General features: G+C 37.0%; 1 protein-coding gene across 4 annotated transcripts in view; it reads left to right on the top strand.

Moving 5' to 3' along the window:
* Window positions 1-9,654, top strand: part of LOC106873951 (protocadherin 18) — a 71,709-nt gene that overhangs the window by 53,494 nt on the left and 8,561 nt on the right. Inside the window, exon 4 of one of the 4 annotated variants that reach the window (XM_052972932.1) lies at window positions 4,242-4,984. The exons of the other annotated variants lie outside the window; for them this stretch is intronic. The gene's annotated coding sequence lies outside the window, so the exon portion shown is untranslated. Of the gene's footprint in view, window positions 1-4,241; window positions 4,985-9,654 lie in introns of those variants that run through there. 4 annotated transcript variants of the gene reach the window in all.

Below are 9,654 nucleotides of genomic sequence, written 5' to 3'. Positions count from 1 at the left end.
TATCTATATATATATATATATATATATATATATATATATGTCTGTATACACACACATATATGTAATATAGACTAAAATATCTAAATTACAGGATAAAATATATAAAATACATGCTAATATATTTATACTACAGGCTAGAATATCTAAACTATAGGCTAAATATATTTATACTACAGGTTGAAATATTTATACTATAGGCTAAAACATCTAAACTATAGGCAAAAAAATCTAAACAATAGGTCAAAATATCTAAACTATAGGCAAAATATTTATACTATAGGCTAAACTAGGCAAAATATTTATACTATAGGCAAAAATATCTAAACTATAGGCAAAATACCTAAACTATAGGCTAAATATCTAAACTATAGGCTAATATATTTATACTATAGGCTAAAATAGGTTAAAATACATAAAAAACCTGAAATATGTAAACTACATCATATCAACCTCTTCTGTTGTCTACACCGCCATTACTACATCCCCCACCATTACCCCTCACCATCAAAACTACCACCACCACCAACAACAACAACATTCCAGATACCCCCCCCCCACCGTCCAGATAACAACGCCACTGCACCAACCACCGTCCCCTCCCCCATTCTCCTAATTACAGTGTAAGTGGACATTAGAGAGAGTAATGTAGGTCAGTTGTGACTGGACAAGTCCAGTAGTGACCAGCTGGGACTGGACCAAGGGGGACAGAACACACACACACATGCATAGACACACACAAACATAATACACATACACACGTGCATATACATACATAAACATATTCATAGAGACACAAGCACACATATGTACACACACACCCACACACTTACACATACAGATGCATACACACAGAGGAAACCAATGGGATTTTGTTCCAAACTGTGATGGTGGTGGGGTGACGGGTTAGAACTGGTGGTTGAGGGTGGAGGAGTGCAGTATATGGGGAGAGGGGATTTGAAGTTAATATATTGCATAGCAATAGCGTCACCCCCACCACCACCACCACCACCAATCCAATGAGAGAAGGGGTTCTCCTTCAACTGGCTAGAAATGACAACCAAACTCCCATTAACCCTCACCCTAATCTGCTGGATAATGGGGCCTCGGATTTCCTGTATATTAAGAAAAGACAGGGTGGTCATAGATGGAATGTCTTTTCTCATAGGATTGCTCAATTAGGACTGACCTAGTTTTGAAACAACCAGAACAACAATGTTAGCAACTGCACCCTAACCCCTGGCTAACATCTTCATTCTTTTAATATTTAATGCTATCACCCTGACCCTCCACAAGTCCCTACCTGCAGGGTAGGGAATTCTCCTTGGCCCTTGGCTGATCAGTCTGAGCTCTGCCAACTCTGTGTTAACTATTCTTGGCCACACACGTGTTCCATTGCTGACCAATCAGAAACAGTTACATGGTTGAGTGAAACCATCATCTTAGGCAAGTATCTCTACATCTCATACACAGCAAGTTCTTCACTCGCACCTCAGCTGCAATTGTTCACACAAACAACACTCGGGGGGGGGGGGGAATGATTGACCAATTCATACTCTCTACCTCAGCTCTGCAATATCTGCAAGATCATTGTCCAAACTGTGAAGGATGTCTTAATGCAACATAAGCAATCCTGTTTTCCAAACCTACAAATGGATCCTTTGGGTCCATTACAAAAATGGATTTCTCACAAACTGCTACAATCTTTCTTTGCTTCACTTCTCAACCATGCCAGTTCTGTAAAACATTTGATCCCAACTTTTGCTATTGTCTTTACCTCCAAGTCCAACACTGCATGCAATTGGTCATTCTCTGACAAAACTAGTTCTTTCCCCCCTAGTTCCTTATGCTGCACACCTTTCCATGAAAAATGCAAATATTTCTCATTGCTTCCCAGCCCTTATAATATCCCTTCCATTTGCCCTAAACAATGTACTTTTGTACTAAATCCAAACTTGCCAAAGCTGTCTGTCTCCCTTTCTCTCTCATTGTCTTTATCGCTTCCTTTCTGTCTGCCTGTCTCTCTCTATTTCTCTTTATGTGTGTGTGTGTGTGTGTATCACAGTCTCATTCCCAAGACAGGCAACTCCTGAGACCCAGCCAATAATCTTAATCATCTCCAATATCAAAACAGCCATTAATAAAAACCATCTCCACGAAGAGACATTCAATCTCTCTCTCTCTCTTTCTCTTTTTCTCTCTCTCTTTTTCTCTCTCTCTCTTTCTCTCTCTCTCTCTCTCTCTCAATGCCTTCCCTTTCCAAGACTGCTTTCATTAAGCTGGACACAATGCTGACCTTACTTCTGTGTCACTCATCAGTGGTCTTTTGCCCTTGAGAAATTCGGTAAAAGCAGTACCTTTGACCTCAACATCAGTAAAGCTATCTGCAAGTGAATCTCTCAGTCAGAACTGACCATCTGTGGCCTTCGTCCATCTTTTGTCACTTGGATTAGGAATTTCTTGTCAAATTGTTGCCCTATTGCACTAAGTGTTGATGGAGATCCCTCTGGTCCACAATCTATCCCTTCAGAGAGGCCCCATGGTTCTCGTTCTCCATAACAACATCCCACTTCTCAGATGATACCTCACTTGTGCCTATTCCCACCTAGGGCCTCCATACAACCTTAAACACTTCACACCAAACTAACAACTGACTTGACTCCCTAAACTGAGACCTTAAATCCATCCCCACAACAGTGGTGTATCAATGAGGTGTCTTTCAACTCCACCACCACCACCAGCATCATCACCATCACCATGATGACGACGACTTGACCACCACCACCACCTCCACCACCACAACATTTGAACTAAGTAAAATGAATTTGCAGTATCTGTGGTCAGAAGGTTGCTAGGTTCTCTCTCTCTTCCCCCCTCTCTCCAGTTGCACCATTTCTATTTCTACTTTACACTTTCCTCTTCCCTATTTCCATCCACTCTCACTCTTTCTCTCTCATCTCCTTCGTCTGACTCTTTCTATTTCTACACTTCATTTTTCTCTCTCTCTCTTCTGTTACTCTTTATCTTAACTCCTCTCCCACTGTCCCTCCATTCCCCCTCTTTCTCTACTCAAACCATTTCTACTCCAACTGCACCCACTCTCACACTCTCCCCCATATCTCTCCCTCCAACCTATTACAATATCCTCTTCAACTCCCCCCTCACACCTCTCTCTTTCTCTCTCTCCCCATTCCTCCCCTTCTGTCTTCCTCTCTATCTTTCCTCTGAAATCTCCATTTCTCCTACTCATTCCTCCCCATTACACTATTACCCTTCCCTACTCACTCATTCTCTCTCATTCCATCTCTTCTCTTTCTCTCTCTCTCTCTCTACTCAAAATCTCTTTTCGTCTTCTTCTCATTCTCTTTCCTTCTATTTCTCCACCCACCTTATTTTCCCCCTTTCTCTGATACCTGTAGTCTTACACTTTCTTCCACTCCACCACTCTCTCTCTCTCTCTCTCTCACTAACACCCATTATTCTTTACCCTCCCCTTTCTCCACTATTGTCTCCTCCCCTTCCTCCTATACCCTTCTGTCACCCTCTGCTTCTTCTCTTTCCCCTTCTTTCTTTCTCCCTGTCTGCTGCAATCTTCCATTTCCTTCCACTGTTTCTTACCTCTTCCTTCTCATACTACAACTACTGTCCTCTCATTCAATTTCTCTCCTTCTCTCTCTCTCCCTCTTACCACCATTCACGTTTCACTTCCTCTCTCACTAACTCTATCCTCTTTCCCTCCTGCATACTCCCTCACTATCTCTCTATACTTCCCCACCATCACCCTCACATTGTTACTCTACTCTGTCTCCTACTCTCCCTCAATATTTTACTGCACTCACACAATTTCTCCTCCCACTCTCTCCCTTACACTAAGCATCTCCTCAGCCCCTCTCTCTCTCTCTCTATATATATAATGACTGCTGTTTCATACACTTCCTCCCACTCTTACCCTTCTGTTTACTCCCTCCGTTGGTCTTTTTGCCTCCCCCCTATCTCTCTCTCTCTCACAATCTTCACACCATCGCTGCTGATGCCAGACCACAAAGTAATGAAGCACACACACACACACACGCCCCATCATTCTTCCATCTGTTTCCACTCTGAGTATTCAAGTTGACTGATCAATTAAACAATATACTCGTTATAATAATGAGTATTGCATAGAAACATGAAGTCTTACTGAAATGAACAGCATATATATATTTGTATATATATATATATATATATTCTTTTATTTGTTTCAGTCTCACAAACAAGAACACTAAAAATGAACCTGACCTCTCAAAAATTAAGTAAAAATAAAACAGTAAAAATAATCCAGAATCCATGTCTGGTACCGGATCGATCCTAAAATCTAATCAGTTCATACCAGTCATGAGGCCAAACATCCCTGAAAATTTCATCTGAATCCATCCAGCAGTTCTTGAGATATCTTGTCCATGGACAAACAAACAAACACGACTGAAAACAATAATAATAATAATAATAATTGATGCCCGGATGCAGTACCAGGCAGTGGCTCTCATGGCTTCTCATCTTAACTGACTGGAAGTGTTATCATCTACATTGTTTTGTTTTTGTATAAAAGATGGGCTGCAGCAAATATTCTGCTCAATATCACAGATTTACTTGTCAGTTGTTTGACTTTAACCAGTTGAGCATGTCCCTTGGTGGCTGACGATATGTGCATCTCTGATCAGGAGCAGAAGTAGTGGGGGAGTATCATGGCCATGTGTTGAGAGGAACTCTTTGGGGTTTGAATAATTCACCTCTGGAAACATGGGTGTTTCGTTCAACATCCTTAAACAACCCTTATTCAGGGACCTTTTGAGCGGGATGGGCTACTCGACCTGAATAAAATTCTAACTAGACCCCACTGCAAGGTCATGCACTGTTTATCTTGATATGAGATCACCATGTGGCGCACATGTGGTTGTGATGCATGTGCTTGGTGTACCCTTAGTACTTAGGTAGTCATGATGGGTATATTGGGCTTCATATATTTTACCCCAGTGTCACTTTGATGGCATACACTGGTCTCTCAATCAATAATAATAATAATAATAATAATAATAATAATAATAATAATCGTTTCTACAATAGGCACAAGGCCTAAAATTTATTTGGGGATAATCCATTACATTCACTCCAAGACTCAACTGGTACTTATTTTATAGACCCAGAAAGAATGAAAGGCAAAATTGACCTTGGCGGAATTTGATCTCAGAATCTAAAGATGGATGGGTTTGGAAAATTAAGTTGTACAGAATAATGAAAGAATACTATTTCCGACCAGAGCTATGCAAAAAGGTGACCAAAACAGTAAAAGAATTCTAAGAAAAAAAGAAGAACAACAGAATAAACAAATAGAAAGAAATGGAGCTCCATGGCTGATGCATGCAACAAGCCAAAAATATTGCCAGTAAAGATGGCTGGCTGATGGCCGACAGACAAGAATATGAGACAAGAGACAGAAATACTAATTGCAGCTGCTCAGGAAGAAACTCTTAGAATAAATGTGACAAAGGCAAAGATCAACGAACCTCAGTCAGACAACAAATGTAGAATCTTCAGAAAAGGAGATGAACGTATCATATTTTCAGTGAGTGCAATATACTGACCAACAAAGGAACCATGACTGTGTAGGCCGAAGAATGTATTGGAATGTTAGGTGAGTGTATGGCTTCGAAACAGCAGAAAAAATGGTATGAACATGAACCAGAGGCTGTGGAAAAAAACATGAGAATTACAAGAGCTTGTGGGATTTCTCCATAAAAACTGAACTTACTCTTGAGGCAAGAAAACCAGATATGATTAGAGAGGATTAAATAAACAGTTTGAGATTATAAGATTTCCTGAGATAATAGCAGAGTGTCAATAGGAAAGAAATTGAAAAAAAAAAAAAAAAAAAATTGGAAAATATCAGGACCTAGCCAGAAAGCTGAGGAAAATGTGGTAAAAGGCATTCCAAACATGACCACCTTGTCTGTTTTGATTTCAAATCCTAGGACTGCATTATCTCACATCTGTTTGCTAAAGCAGTGTGGCATAATTAGAGGCTCTCTGGCTGCCATTTCTAGCCTACTGGCTCTATTCAGTAATATACAGTGGTGCCAAGTAATACAATGAGCACCAACCAATAACCTTTATCGTATTCATTAGATAATTGGTGCACAAAAGTGCACCAATTAGTGCAGTGACCTTGTTGCAGTACTTCCACTAATTGCTGACTCACAATATTACATTTTAACAATTGCATTTTTGCTGCACATTGTTGGAAGCTTGCACAATATTACAGCCCCTCTCTATGCTTACTCAGACTTTTAGAAATAGCAGCTAAATCTCCATCAAACAACAGCTTGTCTTTCTTAATTAAGGAGATGACACACTGTCCTATTAAAATATGGGATGGTCATGGCTAGAATGCTTTTGACCATAAGTCTTCTGGGTCAGAATTAATCAGGGGTTAAACACCAACTCTGGGTCAACAAGGTAAGCAACCTACTAGAAATAACAGCCAGATCTCTTCCAAATCACTCTGCTCTTTTACAATAAAAGGAAGCATGCATGATATAATCCAGATCATCGTCTTTTTGATTGGGATCCTCTTCACTGGGGGCTGACCTAGGGGCTAGATAACAACAACACCCACAACAGTGTGGCTTGATCTAAATGGTACATCAAACAATGGTTTTGTGACACACACACACACACACACACACACACACACACACACACTCATATGCATGTGTGTGTATGTGTGCTTGCTGCATTGATTTCTGCCGCCGCTGCAAATAGATTTGTTATGTATGCACACATGGAAATAGATATTTATTTACAACTGAATGCCTCGCTACGGCACAGCGTCTTTATACACGAATGCACATCTGCATACAATTGCATTTATTTTGCACCATACATTTCATGTATGTGTGCACATATCTAGATTTACATTTGTGCAACTGCACCAAGAAAAAACGACAGCGGTGAGATTTCTTGTATATATATATGTTGCAACGTTTGGACATACATACATACAAATATATACATATATATATATATGTGTATATATATATATATATACACACACATATATATATATATATATAAATATATATATATATATAAATATATATATATATATATGTCTGTGTGCATATATATATGTATATAAATATATATATATATACATAAATATAAATATACATATATATATATATATATATATGTAAATATATATATATATATATACACACAAAAATATGTATATAAATATATATATATATATATATATATATATATATATATATATATATATATATATATATATATATATGTATCAAAGAATATATGTATATATATATATATGAGTGTATGTATGTATATGCATCATTGCATTGGGAATGTAAATATCATGTGCATAAATTCTCGCTGCACAACTGCGGTGCACATATCGTGGTGACAATAATTGAATCTTTTTCTCTACACATGACTATCCATGGGTGTGGGCATGTTTGTATGTATATGTGTGTATATATGATGATGATGATTATGGTGATGATGACGATATATTCACATACAAATATATATAAATGAATATACAAATACATATCTATATATAAACATATATATATTACACACACACATGTATATATGTATGTATATATACACACACACACATATATATATGTACATATATGTATATCTACATAAATATATACATATACACACACACACACGTAGGCCATCAATTTGTGTGCAATAGTGCAAGGGTAAATTTTTGTTTCTCGTTACAAATCTTCTGAAACAGAATCTTGTATGATTATTCTCTGGTTGGTGAGATCCCTGAAGAGGGGGGGAGACCCCCCTAGGAGGAGAGACACAATGGGTGGTGAGACCCCTTCAGAGGGGATTCTACATGATATGATGCTTTAACTCTTTGAGGCTCAGTTATTAAGAAAAGGTTTTGGAAGATAACTTGCATTTGTTCATACGTTGTCAGAAAATTAGACACACACACTTACTCTGTTGTGTTTTCACCTGTATGCATATATATACACACACACACACACATACATAGGTGTATAAGTATCTGTCTACCTATCTATCTATCTGTCTGTCTGTCTATCTATCTATATACATGAGTAAATGCATAAATGCAAAGCAAGGTGGAGAAAAATGATACTTGAATACTAAAGGTAGAGTAATATGCTTTTATTAAAGCTGCAAAAGAATCTTCCCAAACTGTTACTCAGAGTTTCATGTTACTGTTCATCAGACAGTTGTGATCATACAGCAGAAAAGCTGTATAATCACAACTGTCTAACAAACAGTAACATGAAACTCTGAGTAACCGTTTGGGAAGATCTTTTGAGCTTTAATAAAAGTATCTGTATGTCTATATATATTCTTGTTGTTCTATATATATATATATATATATATATATATATATATATATATATATATATATATATATATATATATATATATATATATATATATATACAACTGCTGTATTCTTTTGTTTTGTAAAATTATTTCTCATCTGTTGATTATAGTCTTTTATAATAATTAATGTCCTTATTCTTCTATTAAAAAGTTATGTAAGAAACAGCTGTAATGAGCTGACAATTATCCATCGTCTGTTATTATTCATTTGATTATATATATATATATAATCATCAGTAGTTCATATCCAAAAGTGATGCACACTCCAAAGCATTAGAGCAGAAGATACTGTCTCGAGAAAGGACTTATATACAAGGTCAAAATCACGGACCCTAATGGAGTAGCAAAGACGTATATAGGAATGAAGTGCAACTTGTTCAAGGAAAGGTATACACAACACCTGGCATCAGTCAGAGACAAAAATAGAAAAGCATGCAACATCCCTGTCAAATATGATATGGACATTGAGAAAAGGTAGAATAAGCAACCCCCAGATAGGATGGAAAATTATTACTAAGACCAAAAAATATAGAGGATTGGGCAACAAATGTGAACTCTGTATTATTGAGAAACTAAGCATTATACAAACAATGGATAACATCCTAAGCATTACGGATGAAACCTCTCTCAGCATACACAAGCAATATTTTACGCTCAAATACTTTAAAGAAGAGCCACTATCTGTGACAGTAGGGGTGTCTACATCGATTTGACCAATCCCAGAGAAACAAGCAGCCAATCTCTCTCTTTCTCTCTCTCTTTATATATGTGTATATATATATAAATAATCAGAAAATGGAGAAAACCTCAGATTAACAACACATCGATTGGACCATATTTATAGCTTATTTTTAATTTTTTAATACAAAGCATGACAACAAAATAGGTGACGTAGTATATACACATATTTTATTCCTTAGTCGGTTATAACAACCACTAACTCTGTTTACACTATATATATATATATATATATATATATATATATATATATATATGTATGTATATATGTATATGTATATATATTTACTTACACATACATAAATAAATATGCCTACACGCACACACAAAGAGAGTGATTCAACCTTACATTCCCTTCATATGTTTCATAGATGTCAGATAATGGGGAACTGAATTCACCTGTTTATAAATACTTTTAATTCACACAACATAGCTTCAATGCTGTTTGTTTCCATTTGTACACCTCTATAT

Source organism: Octopus bimaculoides, chromosome 14, assembly GCF_001194135.2.
Source record: "Octopus bimaculoides isolate UCB-OBI-ISO-001 chromosome 14, ASM119413v2, whole genome shotgun sequence".
In the NCBI taxonomy this organism is placed as follows: domain Eukaryota; kingdom Metazoa; phylum Mollusca; class Cephalopoda; order Octopoda; family Octopodidae; genus Octopus; species Octopus bimaculoides.
The sequence above is the reverse complement of the archived record's forward strand: the minus strand, read 5'-3'. Positions and strand labels throughout refer to the sequence as shown.